The 26,978-nt window shown below is 38.5% G+C and overlaps 1 long non-coding RNA gene across 1 annotated transcript in view; it reads left to right on the top strand.

The window, feature by feature from the left end:
- Positions 1-15,443, top strand: part of Gm41836 — a 57,530-nt gene extending 42,087 nt beyond the window's left edge. Inside the window, exons 3-5 of the long non-coding RNA XR_877825.2 lie at positions 9,934-10,087; positions 13,010-13,243; positions 14,039-15,443. This is a non-coding gene — a long non-coding RNA (predicted gene, 41836). The remainder of the gene's footprint in view (positions 1-9,933; positions 10,088-13,009; positions 13,244-14,038) is intronic.
- Positions 15,444-26,978: the final 11,535 nt, after the last annotated feature.

Here is a 26,978-nt window from a genome sequence, read left to right as displayed (position 1 = left end):
GCTTACTTTCCCATTGGGCACACAGTAGTATCTCCTGTTTTGGATACACAAGGCACTACAGGTCAGTTATGAAGGGACAGTAGAGTCTCAGATGGTCTTGAAGGAAAGAAGAAAATAGATAGATTCTTTCAGAAATTAACTGTGCAGTGATCCAGCTAAAGATCCTACTTTGACAATCTTCTTTTCTGCATGAGACTTTCAGTGGGCACATCTGTTGTTACAAAGGCGAGTCATTTTGTGATTGTGCTACTGGGCTGTGAAGATATTAAAGTCTTAGCAATGTGTCCCACAGAGTTGAATTAGCAGTAAAGTGACCCACGGTGATGGTGAAACTTTTTCATGCCATCCCATCTCAAATAAGAAAAAGCTACATGAAATCCCAATGCATATGCCATTTACAAAAAGGAATATCTTCATTTCACTTTGAACATTTAAAACATTTCAACAAAAATGTGAAGATCAGGGCTGTTTGAGAGGAGTCTGTCAGTGTCAGTGCAACATCTAATCTGATACTCATTTCAGCCTAGCAGGTTACAATGAAGGCCTAAGCAGACCCCTTTCTATTTAAAAGTTTGTGCAATCTCAAATCAGGACAGATCCTTGGAGGGTGCCTTGAGAGTAGAACATAAATGTCTGTATCCTAAATGTTGATTTATCAATATTAGTATTCTTCTCTGGTACCAACACATTTAGTCCTGATTGGATATGATACACAGGCTCCACATACACTCATCTAGGTAGTTTTTCCTAAAAAAATAGACTTCTAGAGTTAAATACTTGTAGGTCTTTATGACTTGCCAATGATAGAATAGGACTTCTATTATTCTCTTTCTCTTGGTTGGGCCGACATTATTCCTTTTAGTTTGAGCGGTGATTGACTATTGAAGAAGACCATTACTTCAACACAAAACTATAAAGGAAATCCAAATTTGAAAAGTTGGATTATTAACAATTTTGGTTGTCTCTGCCAAGTGTACCCTAGCAGAGGAAGAAAGGGAAGCCGACAGAGGGGAATTCTTAATGAACTCATTTCAGAATTCAGATGTTTGCCAGTTACTGTGTCGGATGATGGATCTATAGACCATGGAAGATTAAAAATACTGTCAGGATATGACCAAACATCAGATTGCAAAAGGCATCTGTACTGGCTAGTTTTGTGTCAACTTGACACAGCTGGAGTTATCACAGAGAAAGGAGCTTCAGTTGAGGAAATGCCTCCATGAGATACAACTGTAAGACATTTTCTCAATTAGTGATCAAGGGGGAAGGCCCCTTGTGGGTGGGGCCTTCTCTGGGCTGGTAGTATTGGTTCTATAAGAGAGCAGGCTGAGCAAGCCAGGGGAGGCAAGCCAGTAAAGAACATCCCCCCATGGCCTCTGAATCAACTCCTGCTTCCTCACCTGCTTGCGTTCCAGTCCTGACTTCCTTTGGTGATGAACAGCAGTATGGAAGTGTAAGCCAAATAAACCCTTTCCTCCCCAACTTGCTTCTTGGTCATGATGTTTGTGCAGGAATAGAAACCCTGACTAAGACATCTAGTGATGGTATCTTGTCAAGTGATCTCCACTAAATGAGGCTGAAAATGTGTTTTATACCCTTGGGAGACAACTTTGCTAAGCACTTCTCTAATGAGGTGTTCTTAGCCAGTTCACAACAGCTTCTGTCACTGGCTGCATTAAGGCAGGTTGGAACCTGAGATGGGATCAATAATTCCCTAAAATCTTAGTCTGTTAAATTTAAACAATCAATGATATAGAAAGACGATTAGCTTAAAGCAATGTCCTGTGTTCTAGTTTCACAGTAGAAGACTTTTTTCAATGTAGGGTTTTATAATTTTGTCATTTTGAATCTTTGAAGTTACAGAAAATGGATACACTACATATTTTTGTTTTTTAACTAATTGATATCAGACAGATTGGAGCTGGCTATCATATTTAGCACATACTACATTAATATAATTTTATCATGTTAGTTATGATGTGTCAAATTTTCATCTAATTGATTGAGTCTTTATTAATATATGTATGTTTATCTATTCCTTTTTGCATTTTATTGTTTATTTTATTTATTTATATTTCAAATGTTACCCCCCTTCCCAGTTCCCCCTCCAGACAACCCGTATTTTTGAGGTGGGTGGGTGGCCCCATCCCTTAAATGGGGGCCGTGCCTATCCACTGGATATGGTCTCTACTGGTTGTATCTCCTCTTTGTTGGGTATTTCAGCTAAAGTCCTCCATGTTGGGTCCTGGGAACCTCTTGGGTCCTGGCATCTGGGACTTTCTAGTGGCTATCCCCAGTTCCCCTTCCCCCAATGCTATACACTTATTTTCAAATTCCTGACCCTCTGTACAAAACAACCCTGAGATTCCACCTTACACCAGGATGGCTAATATGAAAAACTCAGGTGACAGCAGATGCTGGCAAGGATGTGGAGAAAGGGGAACACTCCTCCATTGCTGGTCAGATTGCAAGCATGGAACAATCACTTTGGAAATCAGTCTGGTGGGTTCTACCTGAGGACCCAGCTATACCACTCCTGGGCATGTGCCCAAAAGCTACTCCAACATATAACAAGGATACATGTTCCACTGTGTTTATAGCAACCTTATATATTATAACCAGAAGCTGGAAACAACATGGGTGTCCCTCAAAAGAGGAATGGATACAGAAAATGTGGTACATTTATACTATGGAGTACTACTCAGCTATTAAAAACAACGATTTTATGAAATTCTCAGGCAAATGGATGGAATTTGAAAAATGTCATTATGAGTGAAGTAAGACAGTCACAAAAGAACACATATTGTATGTACTCATTGATAGGTGGATATTAGCCAAAAAGAAGCCCAGAATACTCACTATTCAACTCACATACCATATGAAACCCAAGAAGAATGAAGATCACACATAAGTGTGGATGCTGCAGTCCTACTCAGTAGGGGGGAAGTCAATAATCTCTGGGAAGTAGAGGGAGAGATGGATCTGGGAGGGAAAGGGAAGGGGGGAGAGAAAAAGGTGAAAATGTTCAGATATGGGAGAAGATGTAAGAGAAATATTCTTAAATATAGCCATACACTGTGTAATAGTATTTTTTCTTTTTTTTTCATTTTTTATTAGGTATTTAGCTCATTTACATTTCCAATGCTATACCAAAAGTCCCTCATACCCTCCCACCCCCACTCCCCTACCCACCCACTCCCCCTTTTTGGCCCTGGTGTTCCCCTGTACTGGGGCATATAAAGTTTGCATGTCCAATGGGCCTCTCTTTCCAGTGGTGGCCAACTAGGCCATCTTTTGATACATATGCAGCTAGAGACACGAGCTCCGGGGTACTGGTTAGTTCATAAAGGGTTGCAGATCCCTTTAGCTCCTTGGGTACTTTCTCTAGCTCCTCCATTGGGAGCCCTGTGATCCATCCATTAGCTGACTGTGAGCATCCACTTCTATGTTTGCTAGGCCCTGGCATAGTCTCACAAGAGACAGCTACATCTGGGTCCTTTCGATACAATCTTGCTAGTGTATGCAATGGTGTCAGCGTTTGGATGCTGATTATGGGGTGGATCCCTGGATATGGCAGTCTCTACATGGTCCATCCTTTTGATCAGGAATGGGACATAAAAATGTTTGTCTCAGAATATTACAACTTAAAAATTCCCCTTGATGTTATACCTGCTGTAAAACCATTATACAATGTTTTCCAAGCTTGTGCTGATACTGGTCCAGTGAGATCTACTGTGCTGCATACATACCACATAAAGTTATGTTTATTACATTAATAGCAATGGTAAATGGCTTTCACTGGTTTCTGTTTATATTTCTATCATTATTTTAGACAGCACTCCTAGTTTTTTTTAAAGAGTTTAGAACAATGCATTTTTGCCAGGATTTGCATCATTCATCCCATTTTTACTGTCTCTGAATTGTATCAAGAGGCCTGTTGAAGACTGTGAGTGAAACTCAGAAATATAGACCACCAACCAAGGAGTGTGCAGGGAGGGCTCTAAATATATGTGTAGCAGAGGGTGGCCTTGTCTGACATCAATGGGAGGGGAGGCCCTTGGACAGGTGGAGGTTTGATGCCCAAGTGCAGGAGGAAGCAGGAGCATTGGAGTGGAGTGGGTGGGTGGGGGAACACCCTCATAGGGGAGGGGGTAGAGGATAGATGTGATGGAGGAGTTGTGGAGGGGTAAGGGAAGGGAGATATCATTTAGGATGTAAATGACAGGAATGATTAATACAAACATTTTTTAAGAAGAAAAAGAAAAGAAATATAGACTTTGCTCAACTTGCATAAAGACCTGGATTTCATTTCCAATACTGAAAAAAGTTAACAAAAGAAAAAGTTAAAATTTTCTTGAGCATATTTTTCATTGCTTTTATTAGAATTTTCTACAAAATTGACTTCACACCTCAAATGAGCTTCCTTTGGTTTTCCATGTACATTCAATGTTTTCTCTTTTATCAAAAGATCTTAGAAAATATAATTTCTACATGATTTCCTTACTCTCTTTGTGAATACTTACTGTCAATACTTGCACGCTTATTATTTATAAACACCCTATAGAAATATATAGTTTTTTATTTCCCTTTTATTGAAAATAGATTATTTTTCTTATATACTATATCCTGATTGCAATTTCCTTCCCTCCACTTGTCCCAGTTCCTTCCTCCCCTCTCCTCTGGGTCTACTCCCTTTATGTCTCTCATTTAAAAAGAACAGGCTACTATGAGATAACCACAAAACATGACAAAATAAAATATAATACGATGAAGCAAAAACTATCATATTAAAGTTGGAAATGCTGACCCAACAGTAGGAGAAAAGTCCCAAGAGCAGGTACAAGAATCAGAACACCCTCTTGTTCAAATACTCGGTTGTTCCATAAAAAATCCTAAGTAGAAAGCTGTAACATAAATGAACAGGGCCTGGTGCAGACCCATGTAGGTTCTGTGTTTGCTGCTTCAGTATGCAAGTTCTTATGAGCTTTGATTAGTTGATTCAGAGGGCCTTGTTCCTCTGGTGTTTCCCATTCCTTCTAGTTATTATAATATTTTTGCCTTCATTTCTGCTGGGTACTTTGGACTCTGAGGGGAGGGACTTAATGGAGATAGCCTATTTAGATCTCTGTGTCTCAGTGACTCTCTCTTTGCATAATGTCTGGCTGTGGACCTTAATTAGGTGAAGCTGCACATGCCTTTAATCTCAGTACTTGGGAGGCAGAAGCAGGAGAATCTCTGAGTTTAAGACCAGACTGGTCTAAAACGAAAATAAGTTTTGTGTTGTCAAGTGCAATTTAAAAAGCATAATATCTTATTATATTCCTGGAAAGTCCATATAGGTATACAATATTTTTCCATATCCCCATCCTCTATCTCTCCCTTTCAACTTCTTTTGAACCCTCTACCTAATACACCCTCCCAACTTAATGTGTTCTGTTTTGCTTTGCATCTAATATACACTAAGTCTAATTAGTACTGCTCTTTAAATAGTCTCTTTTTCCTGTCCTTGTGAGATTTGGGGATATCCCATCTCTGACCATTCTGTCAATACTTTCTCTGAATCATCACTTTCTCTGCCCCTCAATTAGATGTCATTGTTTGCGATAATGGTGTGATTATATTCCAGTCAGAGAGATGAAAGGTGTACTAAGGGCATGTCTGTAATCCAGCCAGAATTAAGGCTTATATTTCATACAGTGGGATTAAATGTGTAGAGCATGCATGCACTCCAGCTAGATCATATTCATGGGTGTGATTCATTGCAAGAGCAGCCATGTTGCTGGATTAAAGTTCCTCTACACTATCATCCTCCTCTTTCATGGGATTTCCTGATCATTAAGAAGATGAAATTGTTCAACATCCTTAATCATCAGGGAAATGCAAATCAAAACAACCCTAAGATTCCACCTCACATCAGTCAGAATGGCTAAGATCAAAAATTCAGGTGACAGCAGATGCTGGCATGGATGTGGAGAAAGAGGAACACTCCTCCATTGTTGGTGGGATTTCAAGCTAGTACAACCACTCTGGAAATCAGTCTGGCAGTTCCTCAGAAAATTGCACATAGTACTACCGGAGGATCCCGCAATACCTCTCCTGGGCATATATCCAGAAGATGTTCCAACCGGTAAGATGGACACATGCTCCACTATGTTCATAGCAGCTTTATTTATAATAGCCAGAAGCTGGAAAGAACCCAGATGCCCTTCAACAGAGGAATGGATACAGAAAATGTGGTACATTTACACAATGGAGTACTACTCAGCTATTAAAAAGAATGAATTTATGAAATTCCTAGGCAAATGGATGGACCTGGAGGGCATCATCCTGAGTGAGGTAACACAATCACAAAAGAACTCACACAATATGTACTCACTGATAAGTGGACATTAGCCCAGAAACTTAGAATACCCAAGATATAAGATACAATTTGCTAAACACATGAAACTCAAGAAGAATGAAGACCAAAGTGTGGACACTTTGCCCCTTCTTAGAATTGGGAACAAAACACCCATGGAAGGAGTTACAGAGACACAGTTTGGAGCTGAGACGAAAGAATGGACTGTCTAGAGACTGCCATATCCAGGGATCCATCCCATAATCAGCTTCCAAACGCTGACACCATTGCATAGACTAGCAAGATTTTGCTGAAAGGACCCAGATATAGCTGTCTCTTGTGAGACTATGCCAGTGCCTGGCAAACACAGAAGTGGATGCTCACAGTCAGCTATTGGATGGATCACAGGACCCCCAATGGAGGAGCTAGAGAAAGTAACCAAGGAGCTAAAGGGATCTTCAACCCTGTAGGTGGAACAACAATATGAACTAACCAGTACCCCCCGGAGCTCGTGTCTCTAGCTGCATATGTAGCAGAAGATGGCCTAGTGAGCCATCAGTGGAAAGAGAGGCCCTTTGGTCATGCAAACTTTATCTGCCTCAGTATAGGGGAACGCCAGGGACAAGAAGTGGGAGTGGGTGGGTGGGGCACTTTTGGGATAGCATTGGAAATGTAAATGAAATAAATACCAAAAAAAACTGTTTAAAAAAAGATGAAATTGATCAAGACCTTCCATTTATATGTTTTCTGCATAGTTTCTGACTGTCGGAAGAAGCCTCTCTGGTGATAAATAGATAAGGCTCTGACCTATGAGTATAGCAGAATACCATTAAGAGTCATTTTATTACTATAATATTTTAACAATAGGGTTTGGTTTTACCTTAGGTCTCTGGGATATCTGGTCTATGATTCTTGGTTACTCAAACAGTGCTATACATGTGTTCCCTTTCTCGAATTGGGCCTTATATCAAATCAGACATTAGTTTGCTACTCCTGCAAGTTCTGTGCCACCATTGACCTAGAATATTTTTCAGGCAGGACATATTTTAGGTCAAAGATTTTGTGACTGTGTTAGGTGCCCACATTTATCTTCTAGTAGACTACAAAGTGCCTTCCTGAACAAAAGAGACTAGAATGTTCCACACAGGTTCCAGCTCAACTTCTCTGTGTTCAGTGAGTTGTGTGGCCATTGTACTCAATGGGTCCACTCTATTGGTTTGGGAAACCATCCCTTTGTCTTAGAGACAGACAGTCTTATTTGTTCGGGAGTTTTCATGTGACCCCACTCCTCAGCCAACAACTCAATTGAATGCAACCCAGTCTAACCACTTGCCTGGTGACAAGAGATAGCTAGTTAAAACGGAATCTCCTATTACTAGGAGTCCTCATTCAGATCACCTTAGAAGATTCCATGAAGTATCCACTGCACTAGATTTCCACTTCTCCTAAATGTTTCCCACCTAATTTCTGTTGTCTTTCCCTGCACTCTCTCCCTCCACCCAATCTCCCACTCCCCACACAATAACCTACTCCTGTCCTCACCCACCCCCAATCCACCTTTAAAATCTAAATCTATTCTATTTTCTCCTCCAAGAGAAATTCATCCACCCCCTCACCCTAGACGTCTCTTTGTGTAACCTCCCTGAATCTATGGATTGTAGCTTGGTTATCTGTTTTCATAGTGTTTTGATGGGAGAAAACAGCTCAAAGAGCATAATCATTCCCTCTTGTTTCTCTTCTCATGAAAAATATGGACAAATTGTTTAATACCAACCTATCCTGCACATGAATTAACCAAATATTTCCCAAGGCTGGTAACTTACTTTGTTTCTTATTTAAGCCCCATGATTTTGTAAACTAAATTTATGCGTTTGGGGGTTTCTTATATATTTAAGTAAAAGATGCAAATACAGTTGCATCAGTCAGAGTTCAGTCAAAAAAGGAGAATCACTTTATGTGAGGTATAAATAATGAGTTTGGTACAAGAATTTGAATGTTTCTAAAGGAGTGAAAATCTGACACAGGAGCAAAGCCAGAACTTGTGAAAAACCTAAGAAACTCCTTACATATGTGGAGATAAAATATGGGAATTTGTAAAGAGGTCACAAGACAGAGGGCCCCATCAGCTGCATGGTGTGATCAGAGGCTCTTCTGAGTGTCATAACTTTCCGAGAAAAATATCTCTTTGCTTTCTTTCCTTCTACCTCTTGAACCTCATGTGAATCACTCTTGCTGAAAGGAGACTTGAAGGAGGCTATTCTCCAGCATTCAACAAGAAAAATGATTGGTGCTGTGCAGAAAAAAAACCTGCAAAAATGAGCACAATGTATCTCTGCTGAGCAGTCATCCATATAGAGCACTTATTTCCTTCTTTTACAAATATATCTAGTCTGACATGTGTGCTTTCTTAATTATTACTATTACATTCACAGATATTTATAGAATGCAGTGTGATAATTGAATACATGTAAACACTGCCAACACTTATTCTTGCCAGTACATAGCATCTTTTGACTTACTACATTCAATTTACAAAATGTACATTCAAAAAATAAGGCATCACCAGCAATAGCATTAACTGAAGAAACGTGCATGGAAATAAGTCCAACAGTGAATGTACAATGCCTTTCACAGAAAGTATTTTAAATACATTAAAATAAAATAAATAACATAAAATAACATTTCACTAAATTAAGCAATATGCCATGAGGGTTAGTATACAATAGTTATTTTGTTTCCAAATTATCTGTGACTTTAACACAAAAGCCATAGAAAGTATAGCCAGAAGGATTAAACAAACTCATTTAAAAGCTTATCTAGAAGAAAAGCCAAAAAATTAGGCTATCAGCTTCATGAGAGAACAAGAAGGGAGACAAGCCCCACCAGACATTTCACTTACTACTAAACCATAGTGCTTTTAAAAGGTATAAAACTTATTCAGAAACTGGAACTGAAATCATTATTACACAATGGCATAAATATTAATAGATCCCTGAAATATGAAAGCTTTCATAGGAGAAAGATATTTCTAAAAAGCCAATAGAAAGGTATGGATTGTGTGGCTTATTTTTAAAAGATTAGCTTGCTCTATGAAAAAAGAGGGAGCTGTGTCTCTACGTTTTTATTTCATGGAACTATGTACTAAATAAAGACTCTGATGTAAAGATAGAAAAATAACCATACCAAAGAAAATATAACTTTTACCAAGTTTGTAGGTATACATTTTTAAAGAATTGTCCACAATTTTATAATGTCAAAAACAATGGGTGTTCATAGAAGTCTACTACTTTGTATACTAATTATAAAACATAACTGAATAAAAGGAGCTTAAATGGAGGCACTCACCATGAGAGACAGAGCTGCTCCCAGAAGTCATGGATTATTAAATGGTAATCACAGTGTCAGACATGCAATACTTCTCTGAATCTATTGGTCAGGAAGCTGCCAGACACCACCAAAACAACAAACAATTCCCACTGCTCTTAGTCGTGCCTCATAACTAAAGAGTAATACTCCATTAGTAATGGCATCACATACTTGAGTTGAAGCACATAAAAAAAAATCAATTTGGAACTGACTGGAAAATTTCTTTCCAGCTGGCTAGGTCTCATGGTTCAAGAAGGAGAAAAGATATCAATGATCGTAATCAGCACTGGATGCTTCATAATACCAAACTGACTTGCCAAGCAAGATGTGATTCTTGGGGCAATCATGGCATGATTGTTGTGGAGTTAACCAACTACTCTAGAGGTAAACATGAGGCCTGCTTCACTGGGGAACATTTAATCCTGGTAACATAAACCTGGTCAAAACTCATGGGTAGAGAGATTATTCCAGGCCGGGGGCGGGGGGGGGGGGGGATGATTTGCTAAATCGAGTACAATGTTTTCTACTTCTATCCATAGATAGGTGCTGCTCCCACCTTCATAAGATGCTTCCCATCTTCTGTACAGTGAGCAGCATTGAGTACAAAGATATCAGAAGATCAGAATAAAATAACTATGGATACTCTAAATGACATCATCAACAATCCTGGCCCCAAGGGTCAAAGAAAAGCATGTAGGGGTAAAAAGAATGTAGAAACCATAGAAAGGGTAGGAATGCTGTGAAATGCTGCCTTTTGGGCATGACCTGACCATTGCACTCAGGAACTGACAGAAGGCATGATTATCTATACATGATCTTAAACATGATCAATGTGTAAAAGTTCCAGCACGGATGAAGGAAAAGTTTGTGAGAACTCACTTTTAACTAAGAAACTACTTTACAGTTGATTGCTACTTGAAGATGGAGAGTCGTTTTGCTTTGAAGGTGTGACCATTGGTAGGTTGCCCATGACCTCATATACATTCATATATGGGCAGTACTAATTAGACTTAGTGTATATAAGATGAAAAGCAAAACAGAACACATAAAGTTGGGAGGGGTGTATTAGTTGGGGGGTTCAGAGAAGTTGAAAGGGAGAGATAGAGGATGTAGATATGGAAAAATATTGTATACATGTATGAAATTTTCAGGAATATATAACATATAGGTTATATAGTATATGATTTATATAATATATAAAACTCATAATTTAATCATCTTTTTTATATATTTTAATTTTATATGCATGTAGTTTATTCATGAATGTACATTTGTGTGAGCTCACATATGCATGCATGTGCATGTGTGTGTGCATTTGTGTGTATGTATGTGTGTGTGTGTGTGTGTGTGTGTGTGTGTGTGCATCTGGAGGCTATTGGTTGGTGTCCGGTTTTCTTTTTCCTCAGTCTCTACCTTATCTTTTGAGACAGTGTTTCTCACCGATTCTAGAACTCTCCTGCTGGTTAGACTGGTTGGCCAGCCAGATCTGGATCTGTTTGTTTCTCCTGGTGAGAGGGTTACACGTATGCATCACAAATCAGCTCTTACATGGTTGCTGGGGTCCAGGTCCTTATATCTGATCTTCAGTGTTAACTAATGTAACATAATATTATATAAATAGTTACTAGAACTTATTATTTAAGGACTATTGACAATGAACAAAATTTATATATATTTACTATGGACGTTTTCTTTCTATGAACAGTATCAATTTGCTGTTCATTGAAATCACAAATATGGAACCCAGGAATATGTTATACTTGCAGAAATAGCAGACCCAAAGTGAACCATCAAATACAAAATATAAGAATAATAGCTATACATATGTAAAAAGTATTAATTGGCAATATTTTTCAAAAGCTTATATTCATTGAAATTTGTTCCATGTCCATGATAGCAAGATATGGTACCATTAATTATTAATGTTGTATGTGTAACTTTTGTACTATTAAAAAATAAAATACTTTCAAGATTTTTATAAGCCTATTTATAAAATATTTGAAAGAAGAATGCTAAGGGTAGCTAAGATGATATATAGAAAAGGAAATTGTTGGATAGAGTTGTCTTTCTGGGGGAAAAGGGACAATTTTATCATATAGTTAGCAAGGATTAAGCAAGTAAGGTCAAGAAAGGAAAGAAAGGTCCATTAATGGTTGAAAGTAGTCCAAAATGAATGCAGGGATACATGGGCGATTGATACATGGCTTAGATATTGGCAGATCAAGTGGAATAAGATTGGCCTTTTAATAAAATAGTCCAAGAAAGAAAACCAATCTTTAGAGATATAATTACATCTAAATATAAATCATAGAAAAATCCAGATCTGGGTGGCAAATAACTTGATATGAAGCAACATTTGATGATTTTTTAAATGAAAATATAAGATAGCATTTTCCTGTCTTGAGTGTAGGGGGTTTATTTAAGAGGAAGACATGAATGAAAAGCAATTACCTAAAATTATGGAAAACATATGTGGACTGTAACATCCAAATCAAAAGTGCAAAAAGGCACACCCAGACTGGGAAATACTTTTGGAGATAGGGGTTTGGGAAGGAGATACAGGATGTGTAACAGTCAGAGGGTGGACTGGGAGGGGGATAAAATCTGGAGTGTAAGAAAAAGATTAAACAAAATTGAAACAAAAAAGAAAAGAGAAAAAGAAAATTGATTTTATCATGTTAACTTTTTTATTAGATATTTTCTTTATTTACATTTCAAATGCTATCCCAAAAGTTCCCTATGCCGCCTCCCCCCCCCCCCCCGCCCTGCTGCCCTACCCACCCACTCCCTCTTCTTGGCCTTGGTGTTCCCCTGTACTGGGGCATATAAAGTTCACAAGACCAAGGGGCCTCTCTTCCCAATGATGGCCGACTAGGCCATCTTCTGCTACATATCATGTTAATTTTTAAGCTCTCATAAAATTGCTGTTTGCTGGCTTTGTTCATCTTTCAATATTCTTATATAATCAAGGAAGAGTTTAGAATTAAATGTATTTTGAAAAGCTGTGTAATAATAAAATTTCTGAGAAAATGGAAAAAAAAACAGAAAGGACTAAGGAACAACTGGAATATTTCAGTTAAAAATTCTTAAAGGAATTGGTAAAGATTGTTAATTGGGAGTTTATAGAAGGAGGAAAATTATATAGTCAACACATAAACCTGTGAAATGGGCCTCAACTCTGTAAAAGCCATGATAGTCAGAAGAAATGGACCTCATTTAAGGCAGATAAAATAAAATTAGTAACTACTCTGGTCAACCATTCAATAAAACTAATAAAGATGAACTTTCGTGCCCTCTTATATGCAGGAGTTCTGCTTCCAGATGTAAACCCTGAGTGAAATTCTGGCATATATGCCCAGGAAGCCTGTGGAAAAGTAGACAAGGCAAATGCTTTTTTTGGAAAAGACCTAAGTGCCACCAAGGGAAAATGGATACACTTAATAGCTTAGTTGTACACAACAGAGTACTATTATTTAGTAGTAAAAATAAAAATCAATTGGAGATACGTCTGCCAATATGAATATGGACCACAAATATAAGGTAAGGTGAAGAAAGCAATTGGGTAAAGACTGCAACTGTATCTATTGTGACATTATTTGTATCACATCTGTCAGCATTCCAAATCAACACACAGTATTTAGGAATATATAGTGATACAGAATGGGGTAGAGACATTCATGGACTATATCACTCCAGAGAGTAGCTGTTTGCTGAGACAGACAGACAGAGAAGGGGAGGGGTGGATAAATGTGAGGACAGATAAGGAAGCATATATATATATATATATATATATATATATATACATATATATATATATATATATATATATATATATATATATATATATATACATATATGTGTATATATATGAACTTCCTTCATGTTAGTTTAGGTACTGAATAGTGGGAACATGGGTTAAATAATTTTTACTTTTGAAATTCTTCAGGACCTCAAATGGCTTGGTAAGCTGTGTTTAGACTTAGATTTATAGAGATTCCTCCTGAAGAATCTTCCTTAAGGGGAAAGTTTGGGATGTTATGTTTTCTATATAAGGGAGGATTGAGGATAAATCACGTTTTAGTTATCCAGCAGACTCTGAATTCTCTACTGTAAAAATCAAGCTGTATTTATCATTATACCCCCGTGCTCACTAACTTACAGTATAAGGCAAATGTAGACAGGTGAGTGAATGGAGATGAACTCATAGGTTAGAATGGATGTATGTAATATTCCAGATATCCATAAGGCAGTTTTAATTATTTTGGCAACAAAGTTGCACCACCATTTTGATGTTTCTCTCATCTCTATTGACATTAATCATGTTTTCCCCTGCAGGAACATATGATCTGTTACTCCTGAGCTATTGTTCCTGTGGTGAAGAGTGTTCCAATCCTTAGAGCATCATTGTTTAGTGAATGTAACTGTTCTAACCAATTTAATTGAAGGGTAAGATATATACTTTCAAAAGTGAGAAGATTGACTTAACCCAAAGTCTACCCTCATGTTCACTGGTGATGAACAAGATGTTCTTTTCCTGAAATGGGAACCAAATATGATGTCTCCCATGACCGATTTAATTTGAACTAGAAATATAATTGTCAAGTGCAATGAGACAGAGAAAGGAATGGAGGCATATGTATTTGGAAGGAAGAAGTAAAACTATCTTGGACTGCATTGAGCATGATAGCCTATACAGAAAGTCCACAAATCAACTCAAAGTTCCTGGAAAACTGAGCAGGAGCATCAAGGTCACACACAGTTAATAAATCCAGAGAGCAAAAATGAGCTATTGGCTTTTATACTTAGGCTACACAGTTGCATTTCACAATTTAAAATACCACTTACAATTGCAACAAGAACAAAAAGTCTTATCTATAAATGTAACAAATTTTGTACAAAATCCATATGCAGAACATTTTGGCTCTAGTGAAAGAAATAAAATAAGTACTGTGTGCTAGATGATAAAGTTGAACCAATAGACGCATGGACTACCATTAGTAGTGCTGTCATTCTTCCACAAACTACTTGATCAGGCTCCTCTGCTCCCCATTAATCAATAAGACTTCAGCTTTCATCTATGAAAGTTGCTGTAGAATTTCAGCTCAAATTATTTCATCCATTCCTCTCTGTACTCCTACACACCAACCAGCAGTGTTTCTAAAAGCTCAAGGTAGTGTCAGAGGAATAATGATTCCAGTCCTTTTAAGGTCTTGTCTAGGAGAGATCAGAGCTGTCCAAAAGATTCATTGTTTGGTCTGCCCAACACTTGTAGATAGGGTTCCTGTCTATGAGATTGTGGTTGTATGAGAGTTTAGCTTTTGTTAGTACAAGTTGACACAACTATGTGACCTAATTATATTGAATACTTCTTGCCTTTCACAGATTCCTATTTCCTTGACTCTTCTTAGAGTCTTACTCTTCCCTAATTTTCTATTTAAAATGCCCAGTCACCTTGGCATTACTGTTTTAACTCCCATCTGGCTTCATCGTTGGCATATGTACAGAGGATCTGAATTAGCAAATGTGCAAACATGTTTTTTTTAAACCTTGAATATTCATTTAATAAAGCCCTCTTTGCATATGCGATTAACTTAAAAGAAGAGGACATGAGGTTGGGAAGGAGTATAATGAGAGGTATGTAGTGAGGAGATAATAGGGAAGATTAAAGATGTAAAATGATCAAAGTGTATGGCATAGATGTAGGAAATTCTCAATGAATAAAGTTTATTTGTTTTGTTTATGCTTGCTTGTTTGGTTTGTTGTGTTTTTAGCAAAATGAATAGCACAAAACTTAACCCAAACTAATGAATCAAGTCAACAGCCAACTAAAGGCCCCAAAGTTCTGTAGATGGGGGATCATCATCTAAAGAGGACAGGGCATTACTTCTAACCTGACTGGACAGGTTTCTTGAATATTGCTTGGAGTAATTAGATGAGGAGTAGGAGATAAGCAATTTGACTAAGACTGAAAGTGCTCAGACGTAAGGGCAGAGGATTCCTCTAAGCTGAGAGAGGTCTTATTAAGACTGGGTCATAAAGACCATATAAGGATAGACAATGAAGTCAAAGGTCAAAGGTTACCTGAAAAGAATGCTGAGAGGTACCTGAGTACTTTGGTCAAAGAAAATCTTTGTTCAAACTAGCCCAACATGTCTGTAACAGGGGAAACTGGCTTTGTACTAAATGGGAATTCTACTATCCATTTTTCCTCTGTCTCTGCTGCTTTTCTTTAAAAGTTCTTTTCTTTTTTTTTTTTTTTTTTTTTTTTTTTTTTTTTTTTTTTCTTTTAGAAAAGTCAAGGTAGGTTTTATACATCAGGTTCCTCAGAGGTAAGGCGATACTCTGCAATCCTTCTAAGGGCACAGGTTTTGGAGAAGTGTGACACTACTATTTCTGGCTGGTGTCTGATTGCCCCAACAGTTAACTTTGGAACACCTGTGTCCCAAATACAACCAGCCCATGCTGAGATCACAAACACAACAGGCTTCTGAGTTGTCTATATTTATGTCAAGAATTTTGCTCAGCCATTTTCCCTTTCCTGGTATTTCTTAAAAAGTGAAAGGTTAAGTAGGTCCAAATAAAATAAAGCTAAGACAAAACTGGAGATTATAATGAAGTCTTCCGCATCCTGCTCTCACTCTACCCCGAAGGAAGTACTTCGTAAATGTTCAAAATATTGGAGAGAACAAAGATCTGCAAATGAAATTCTCGGATCTCTGCAGGCAAGAATCCCAAGGGAAAGACGGTTGGGAAGATGTTAGAGGGCAAGACCACTGGCCACATTAGATAAGCGATGAGTCTTACATTTTCATCCTTCACCCAGCACAGTAGTCAATGGGAAAAGGCTCAGTTACTTCTCCCCAAGCAGCTAGATAGACCACTGAGCTACGGCCCTCTGAAGGCTCCCTAGAGCTGCTAACTGTAATGGAGGAGATAGTGCCCTTGCTGAAGAGCAACTGTCTCTGAATTAATCACAGAGCTCACACAAATCTTAATTGCTGTTTTTAACGTTTGCTACAATTTGTTCCATAATGGCACTACCTCTGCCATTGAAACAGGTCTAAAAGTTGCAGGACAAAAGACAGCAGAGGAAAGCCTTGTGAACAAATCCTGCCTTGATTTTAGACAAGTAAGCATAAAAGATATTTCCTGATTACATTCTATGTCCCAAAAGTGCCCCAAGGCCTTTTGACATCATTTTGTTCATAATCCACAGATGAATTGTTCTCATGATTATCGCTTGGAAGAGAGGGGCACACTTACTAATTAGGTTGTGAAACACACACACACACACACACTTAAAAAATTTAAACCAATTTGATGTGCTCTATTCTATTTGACATTTGGAAGCATTTCAATTATTAAATGAACCAACCCTCCTATAGACTATTATATTAGGTGCTGAAATACCTAGAATAGTGTATGTTCATCAAGAACTGCGACTTGCACTGGAAATCTAAAAGGAAACACACTTTCATTTTCAGTAAATAGGGTTGTGTTAATAACATTGTCTAAACAGGCAGGATTGAAAGATGTAGCAGGTGATATTCTAATCTAGATGGCACCAAGTGGAGCTCTTTCTTCGTGTTGCCCATAAAATTAATCAGCATGCAGAAAAGGTCCAACCCCGAGAAGATAAACGACTTAACGGAATTTGATTACTGGTAGGGAGTAATTGGGTTCATGTAATTAATGACTGAAGAATAGGATGAAAACAGGACATTATTCAAAGTTGAAGCTTACATTTAGGTAAAGAGGGTACTGATTGGTAAAAATTCAGGGGCTTGAAGACATTTTTCCATCACAGGAATATGCGGGAATGCTTGGTTTCTTACTTAATAATTAATCGCTCATAATAGTAAGTCACTTGAAGGCTGCTCATGGGAATACAAACAGCTGGAGCCATTTTGACCTTTTGTTTTCTTCCCATTTTCTCTGAGACACTTTCCAACTAGATGCATTTCACCATCATTATTTTTAAGATTAAAATATAATTATACCGTGTCTCTCTCCCCTTTCCTTTCTCTAAGCCTTCTCATACACTTGCTCTCTTTCAAATCTTGGCCTCTTTGTTCATTAGTTGTTGTTGCATGCATATATGTATATGCTGACCATTTAGTATTGCATAATCAATTGGTGTGTGCTCTTTTCTGGGCTACTGTTTCTCCCACTTTCAGAATTCCTTGGAGTAGCAGCAGTGTTTGCTACAGATGTTCATTCATGCTTGTCATAAAAGTAACATTTATACAAAATTAGCAGCTTAAATGTAGGAATATATGTGTGTTCATATGTGTTTAAATATATGTATATATGATGTAATTATAGTATAATCTCAAAAACACAAATAAAATATATATTTAACAAAATGCTGCTTGCTGGCTTTGGCTGTGCTTACTTCCTCTAACTTACCAACTGTTCCCTTACAACCTTTCCCGCTGATTCTTGCTCATTTCCCTGACTTGTATAAGTTCAAAATAGAGATAGAGCATTGCCTAGACAGTGGTTCTTCATGGAAACTATAAAGGTAACTTTTATTTGCCTGTTTTAATTGTTGTCTGAAAAGCTGACTGCTGAAAAAGCACACCTCTTCCAGTTCTTTCTGAGCTCTGGCTGGCTGGTTTAACTCAGCTGTTCTGGCCGAAACCAAGCTGACTGATTAAACCGGCTTCTCTCAGCTTCTGGCTGAATTGCTCTGCATGGCCTCGAACTAACTCTTTCATTCTGCTTGAATTTTCTGGCTTCTAATTCTCAGGCTCATTCTGTACTCACTTGTTTCAAGCTTGTTCTTTCTTCAGCTCGTTTCTGTGAAACTCTCTTGGTAGAACTGCCTTCTCTCCCGGAACTGAATTCAACTTATCTCTACTTACTTACCTGCCTTCCAATTAGATGTCACTTTCAAACAAGCCACCACCTCTTACCAACCAACCCCATCTACATTGTTTAGGATTAAAGGTATGTACTAAGGATGTGTCTATTTTCCAGCCAGAGCATACTGTAATCCAGGGCATGTCTGCATTCCTGCTGGATCACATAGACCTAGAGGTCTTTGGATGTGATCTTTTGCTACAGCATCCATGTTGCTGGGCTCTAAAGGAGTCTCTCTCTCTCTCTCTCTCTCTCTCTCTCTCTCTCTCTCTCTCTCTCTCTCTGTGTGGGGGGGGGTGTGTGTGGGGGTGTGTTTGTATATGGTGTGTGTGTGTGTTTAGTTATCTGTCTTCCCCTATTATGATGTCATCTTCAACTTAACCATTGTGATCTTCTAGGTGCTTAACCAGCATCAACCTCAGTTTTCTTCTTTGTGGCTGACCATCCTAACTGCATGGGATACAGGGAGGATTGAATGATAATGATGTATACGGAGTTCTCAGCACAGCATTGCCTGCACTCAGTAATTAACCATTCTTGAAGGTCACTCACATACCAGCAGGCAACCATGTTTCAACGTCCTGGCATACTGTACAGAGACTTGTTCTGTTCAATAATGACTAATTTTAGGGTGAAATACCTTGAACTCCCTATTCCCATAGGGCTTAATGAGTGGTTTTCTTTTCTTAAATAGGACAGTGTATTTGGCAGCCCCTAAAAAAGACAGAATTGTAAGCACATCTGTATCAGCTTTTGGGCCAGAGCTAGGTAAAAAGCTGTACAAAGTTGTCCTGCCAAGCTATCTACAACAAGCAGGTGGCTTTGGAAAGTCATTGTGCTTGAGAACAAAAAATTCCAACTTGACGTCTGGCCTTGCGTTGGGGGGTATCATAGCCAAACTTTTAAAAATTGATTGCTGATGTTTTGCATAACTTGCTTGATGAAAATTAATTGTGTTCCAGTGCAATGATGTACAGCCTGAGACAATTATATAAAGGAGGCCGAGGATATATTTATTTTTGTTGTTGTTGCTTCAGTGATAGATATTTTTGTTTCGATGACCCTCCATGTTCTGCTACTCAGAGTGTTCCTACTTAGAGTCATTTTCATTTATTTACTTATTTGCTCAGGCTGTATTTCCAGTAGGGTTCTGACACTTTTCTCTGCGCACCAATCTCTGAAACCTACATAAATAACATTTGGCAACTCGGACCTTACTAATTACCTAACTCTCTCTGACCTTAAATATTTGGTAAATGAAGCAGGATCCCATTAAGTCAGCTGGCCTAAAGAACTTTCAGGTCTCCTGTTTGGGAACAAATTAATGGAAGTGCACTCAGTCAGTGTTACAGGACAATTTAATCATTGATAATGAAACTTGGATGAGGGTACCAGAGGCTCCCATGCGTGCTGAACAAGTGGCTGCTCTGGCAGGTATTTCAGATGGCTGTGGCTTCACTTTTCTCAAACTTCATTTGCCTCCTTCCAGTATTTCTATCAGAGCTAATTATGTCCTTCTTTCTGAGCTCAGAGTCTATTTTTACTTGTTTACCCTTTTACTTGTTTCTATTTTGCCATGTTTTATACACTTTGTATAGTTTTCTCATCTTTATACAAGAATTCCTGCCACTTTCCTATCCTAGACGTCCATGATAGGAGAAAGAATGTCTGTCATTTTTACACAACTTTCCAACTACTTATCTAATGTGCTGTGGCCATAAAATTTTTAGTTGGTAAACAATTGCTCAAGACATTGCTATTTAGAGATGGATAGAACTGTGTGTGTCTCTTGAGCCTTTTCTTTGACTTTTTTTCTTCTGTTTGTTTGGTTTTGTTTTATCTTATTGTATTTCATGATTATATTTTATATGACTGGTGTATTCTAATGAGAGATAGAAAGAAAGGCTGTGGATTTGGGTGGGTGGAGAAAGGTGGATGATTTGGGAGGAGTTAAAATTGTAATCAGTATAATGTAAGAAAAAATCCTATTTTACTTTTTTCTTTCTTATTTATTTATTTATTTATTTATTTATTTATTTATTTATTTATTAAGGCAAGACTATCAACATCCTTTATTTGAGAAAGCACAAGTTAGCATACTCCTACCCTTAGGAGTTGAGAAATAAATGGAGCAGCAATTCGATGCTGGCTTAATTGTGAGAACAAGTCCAGCTGGTGGAAGATTTTTCAGTTGCGTTTCAGCAAATGAGGAGCTCCTGTTCTGCCACATGCATTAGAGAACGCTTTCCTGCTACTCCATCCAGTGATACCATAAAAATTTTCATGAGAAATTGAGTTCTATTTTTCCTCAAGTGTGCAATTGCCTATTTCCCACCAAGGAAAATGTTCTTTTAATTTCATTCTTTGACTCTGTGTGATGGATGACTCAGAAATACTTTGGTATACTTGGTAGCACACATAAAGTCAGAAGCATTTTACTTTTCTTTTTTCTTTTTCTTTTTATTAGATATTTTCTTTATTTATATTTCAAATGTTATCTATCCCCTTTCCTACTTTCCCCTCCGAAAATCCCCTGCTCCCCAACCTACCCACATCCCCTTTCCTGGCCCTGGCATTCACCTATACTGGAGCATAGAACCTTCACAGGACGTAGGGCCTCTCCTCCCATCCTCTGCTCCATATACATCAAGAGCCACATGTCCCACCATGCATTTTTTCCAAAGCACAAAAAGTGACACAGGAAAAAGTCACTGAGAAAGAGGAAGGTCTCACTCATGTAGTAGGTTGTACAGTGTAAGAGGGTTGCCCACTGAAGAAAATAGAGACACTGAACAATTAAAAAATGTTTAAAAAAAATCACACCTCAAACTTCCATGGTTAGATCCTTGACAGTCTTCACATATAAATACCATCTGCTTTTAGAACAGAGCCAAAAAGTGTTTCATCTACTCTGCCTTTTAATGCTGTTTTAAGTAGATTGACAGCAAACCCACATACTGTCTGGGGTTAAATCTTATATCAAATACAATAAAAAACAAGTGATAACGTGGTGGGTGCCAAGTAATTACTTCAAGTGTTTTAGACAATGAATATTCTAGAAAGATAATACACATTTTTTCTTTCCACAATGTTTTCTGTCTCTCAGAATGCATTTTCTTCATCATTGTTTTGTGGATGTTTCTACTCTTTCCTCATTTGAGTCTCTTCTGCACCATCAAATATACCCAGGACTGTAATTCTCTCTTCCTTTTTGTGAAATCTCAAAATCATTTTTGGTAAGAGCTCTTCCTCACCCCACGCTTGCCATCTAATTTGACAAAAATTTCTCTATTGTATCTATTGTCATTTGTGGACCTGTTGCAGAACACAGAAACTTATGATACATCAATTTTTCCTTTAACCTTTCCCAGGATTTAAATCTCTAAGGTTACTAGATGGCTATAGAGGTGTTCTATACTTGATTGTACCCGAACAAAGATGACAGAAAGCAACAGCTGTATAGTTAGTCACATTTTAAAGCTTTTAATTAACATACATTAATTACACATGATAATACATTTGATTGTAACATTTCTTAGATAAGTATGTGTTTTGATTACTTTTATTCCCACTATCCTCCATTATCCCCCTCCCACTCTCACTAACCTACTAACCTCCTTCCATTTATTAATTAGTTTCTCTTATACTTTCACATTATCCTCTTCCTTTTATAATTTTCTTTATTCTACTGAATGAATGAGTTTAATCAGTGTTACTTACAAAGCACCAATGCGATATTATTTAATGAAGCATAGACAATTTACCAGTAGACACATCTGTCTTAGTCAGGGTTTCTATTCCTACACAAACATCATGATCAAGAAGCAAGTTGGGGAGGAAAGGGTTTATTTGGCTTACACTTTCATACAGTTGTTCATCACCAAGGAAGTCAGGACTGAAACTCAAACAGGTCAGGAAGCAGGAGCTGATGCAGAGGCCATGGAGGGATGTTCTTTACTGGCTTGCTTCCCCTGGCTTGCTCAGCCTGCTTTCTTATAGAACAAAGACTACCAGCCCAGAGATGGTCCCACCCATCTTTCCTTTCCCCCTTGATCACTAATTGAGAAAATGCCTTACAGTTGGCTCTCATGGAGGCATTTCCTCAACTGAAGCTCCTTTCTCTGTGATAACTCCAGCTGTGTCAAGTTGACACAAAACTAGTCAGTACAATCGATCCCTTGTCAACTTGACACACAAACACATCACTAGTAAGCCTCAACCCTTACTTTCATATTCATCCCTAAGGTCTAAATAACTTTAAACGTCCCACAGTCTTTACATATTCTTAAAATTTCAATCTCTTTAAAATATCCACCTCTTTTAAAATCCAAAGTCTTATTACAATTAAAAGTCTCTTATCTAGGGATCCACCCCATAATCAGCTTCCAAACGCTGACACCACTGCATACACTAGCAAGATTTTGCTGAAAGGACCCAGATATAGCTGTCTCTTGTGAGACTAGGCAGGGCCCTAGCAAACACATAAGTGGATGCTCACAGTCAGCTATTGGATGGATCACAGGGCTCCCAATGGAGGAGCTAGAGAAAGTATCCAAGGAGCTAAAGAGATCTGCAACCCTGTAGGTGCAACAACATTATGAACTAACCAGTACCCCGGAGCTCTTGACTCTAGCTACGTATGTATCAAAAGATGGCCTGGTCCGCCATCACTGGAAAGAGAGGCCCATCGGACACACAAACTTTATATGCCCCAGTACAGGGGAACGCCAGGGCCAAAAAAAATGAGAGTGGGTGGGTAGGGAAGTGGGGGGGGGGGAGGGTATGGGGGACTTTTGGGATAGCATTGGAAATGTCATTGAGGAAAATACGTAATAAATAAATAAAAAAAGTCTCTTAACTGTGGGCTCCACTAAAATAGTTTCTTCCTTCAAGAGGGAAAATATCAGGGCACAGTCACAATCAAAAGCAAAAATCAATCTCCAACCATCCAATGTCTGGGATCCAACTCACGATCTTCTGGGCTCCTCCAAGGGCTTGGGTCACTTCTCCAGTCATTCCCTTTGTTGCACACGAGTTTTCCTCTAGGCTCCAGATGCCTGTACTCCACTGATGCTGTTCTTGGTGGTCATCTCATGGTACTGGCATCTCCAAAACACTGCATGACCCCTTCAGTCCTGGGCCGTCAATTGCAACTGAGGCTGCACCTTCACCAATGGCCTTCCATGGCCTCTCACAGTGCCGAGCCTCAGCTGCTCTGCATGACCCCTTCATGCCTTCAAAACCAGTACCACCTGGGTGACCCTTATACATTACCAAGTCCCGCTGCAGCAGGAGTACAACTTTGGCTATCTCTGGAACACAGTTCCTTTGTACTTTCAGAAAACACTTCCCAGAAGATGTCACCTCGATGATGTTGGTCTCTTCTTAATCATAGCTAATTTCTTAGCTCCAGCTAACCAGAATTAATAGTCCTAGTAATGCAAAGTTTTTGCTTTAGTAGTTCTGGTATCTTGTTAATCACAGCTGATTCTTCAGCCCCAGCTAACCAGAACTACAGAATCTTCACAATCAAAACAGCAATGGCACTGAAAAGACTCTTTAATTTTCCCTCTGAAATTTCACAAGCCAGGCCTCCATCTTCTGCAATGTTCTCAACATTATCTTCCAAGCTCCTACACAACATCTGACAGAGATCTTAACAATGTATGGGTCTTCAAGCCCAAAGTTCCAAAGTCCTTCCACAGTCCTCCCCAAAACATAGTCCGGTTGTCACAGGAATACCTCACTATGCTGGTACCAATTTGTCTTAGTCAGGGTTTCTATTCCTGTACAAACATCATGACCAAGAAGCAAGTTGGGGAGGAAAGGGTTTATTTGGCTTGTACTTCCATACTGCTGTTCATCACCAAGGAAGTCAGGACTGGAACTCAAACAGGTCAGGAAGCAGGAGCTGATGCAGAGGCCATGGAGGGATGTTCTTTACTGGCTTGCTTCCCCTGGCTTGCTCAGCCTGCTCTGTTATAGAACCAAGACTACCAGCCCAGAGATGGTCCCGCCCACAAGGGGCCTTTCCCCCTTGATCACTAATTGAGAAAATGCCTTACAGTTGGATCTCATGGAGGCATTTTCTCAACTGAAGCTCCTTTCTCTGTGATAACCCCAGCTGTGTCAAGTTGACACAAAACTAGCCAGTACAACATCAGAAGAGAAATCCCCCTCACATCCATTAACTGTCTATGAATTCTCAGAGATGGGTGTTACCTCATGTGTCTCTCCTTGACCATGATGGGATTTTTGATAGACTCAGTCTTGTCTAGTTTCTTAGGGTTAAGGTATGCAGTGGCTGTGACCTGCCTAGAAAAGTGTTCCACAACATTCCACACCTTCTCTCAGCAATTTCATTTGTTCTACTTCCTCTTCCATAATGTTCAGAAGCTTGGAGTATTGAATAGACAACTCATTTAGAAGGGAGCGGTCAGTATTCACTTATTATCAGCATTTTGATAAATTAAAATTCTCTACATTAACCACTGCAAAAATAAACTTTTCTGACCAAAATTCACAACAGCTCTAATTTGCCGGCATGAACATAGATCAAGAAGACAATCTGAGAAGAACATGTCAGTTTAGCAAAACACCATAGGTAGAGTCTCTACTATTAGCCCATGACCTCTTTAGCCAAGGGCTTTTGAGCAGCTTTACAGTAGACTTGTAGTTTGAAATAAATGACTTTGGGAGAACGCTAGAACTCAGAATGAAGAGAATGAGAGTTTGTAATACATGCTCACCTGCCACAATCAATGGGGACTCTGACTACCCTAGAGTCTTCACAGTAGCCTTTTCATTAGAAAAAAAAATTCAGTTTTCTACCTGCGATGTTAACTCTTTACAAGTATAGAAAGAAATAGGTACCTGGTATCTTATGTATTAATAATGAAGATATTTTTAAATGCTATTATCAGGGTAGAGGTATGCATCATTGGGTAATATAAATGGCTGGATATCCCTCTTTCCTTCATCAGGTTGGCCTGTCAGCATCCTCTATCCTAATGTGTGTTCTCCATAGAAGCTGCCCTACACAAACTGCAAGAGCAGTTATTTCTTTGGCTTTTTGTTCATTACTAAGACCTAGATATTCTGTAGATCTATGTGTAAGGGCAGGACATTAATTCTTCTAGTGTCTTCTTCCAGATCACTTAGACCTGGTAGCGACCCTTTACTAAGCATTATAGCTTTCTCTCCTTTGGATTGCCGTAATATCTGCTTCTCTAGCTCTTTAAATCTTCTCACCATTTCTTTCCCTGAGGCACTATTCCACCTCTCTTGGATTTCTGTTAACCTTGCTCAACCTCTTGAAATAGTCTCTTCATTAAATTGCCCTCTATTTCTTCCTTGACTATGCAGTCTGTTTTTTGTCTGGGCATTCAATGGCACAGCAATTCATCAGAATGATAGATTTTGTTCAGACGTTGATGATAACTTCCATAGCTATAGCTACTCTGCACATTCTTTAGAATGGACATGGCTCTACCAACATTTGTCATGAAGTGACTCAGGTATCCCAGATTTTTCCTGGTTATCATTCACACCAGTCATCCCTTAGCAAAATCTTACTCCATGAGGCCTTTGTTCAGTATGTACTTGGTTGTAAATGCCAATGAAAGCATAAACATCAGAGTTATCTGTTAACAGCCAGTTCCAAGGTGTTCATTAAGCTTATCCCTAGATCTTGCTTTTATTAAAATGAAAGACAAAGTATATGTGCCTAGACATGCAGACCTTGTAGATCAGCGGTTCTCAACCTGTGGGTTTGAACCCTTTGGGGTCACATAGCTGATATCCTGCAATCTGGCATTTACATTATGATTCATAACTGTAGAAAATTACAGTTATAGAGTACAAAATTTTTATGGTTGGGGGGTCACCACAACATGAGAAACTGTATTAAAGGGTCACAGTATTGGGAAGGTTGAGACCCACTGCTCTAGATGAAGGCAGTTGTCTCTGATAATTCTTGTATTCCTGGTTTGAGAAACCCTGGCATAGTGAACAAATGTTTCAGCTCCAGAAACTTGGCAATGGCTTGATCTCAACTTGGATACATCTAACATGTCATTAGGCAACTTATTAAATATTTCTAAATTTCTGCTTCTCTATCAAACTACAGTACAGTAGTATCCTCTTCCTTGACTGATGAAATAAGATGCTACATTAAATATATTAACACAATATATTTACCTATTAACACAATATTGTCACCTAGAAAGCACAGTACAGATATATATTTAAAGAAGAAATACAACATTTCACACACACACACAATCTCTTTCTCTGTCTGTCTGTCTGTCTGTCTGTCTGTCTGTCTCTGTCTCTGTCTCTGTCTCTCTCTCTCTCTCTCTCTCTGTGTGTGTGTGTGTCTGTGTAAGCCAGAAGAAGACATCCAGTTCCT

This window comes from Mus musculus, chromosome 19, assembly GCF_000001635.26.
Source record: "Mus musculus strain C57BL/6J chromosome 19, GRCm38.p6 C57BL/6J".
Lineage (NCBI taxonomy): Eukaryota > Metazoa > Chordata > Mammalia > Rodentia > Muridae > Mus > Mus musculus.
This window is presented reverse-complemented; position numbering and strand designations above follow the sequence as displayed.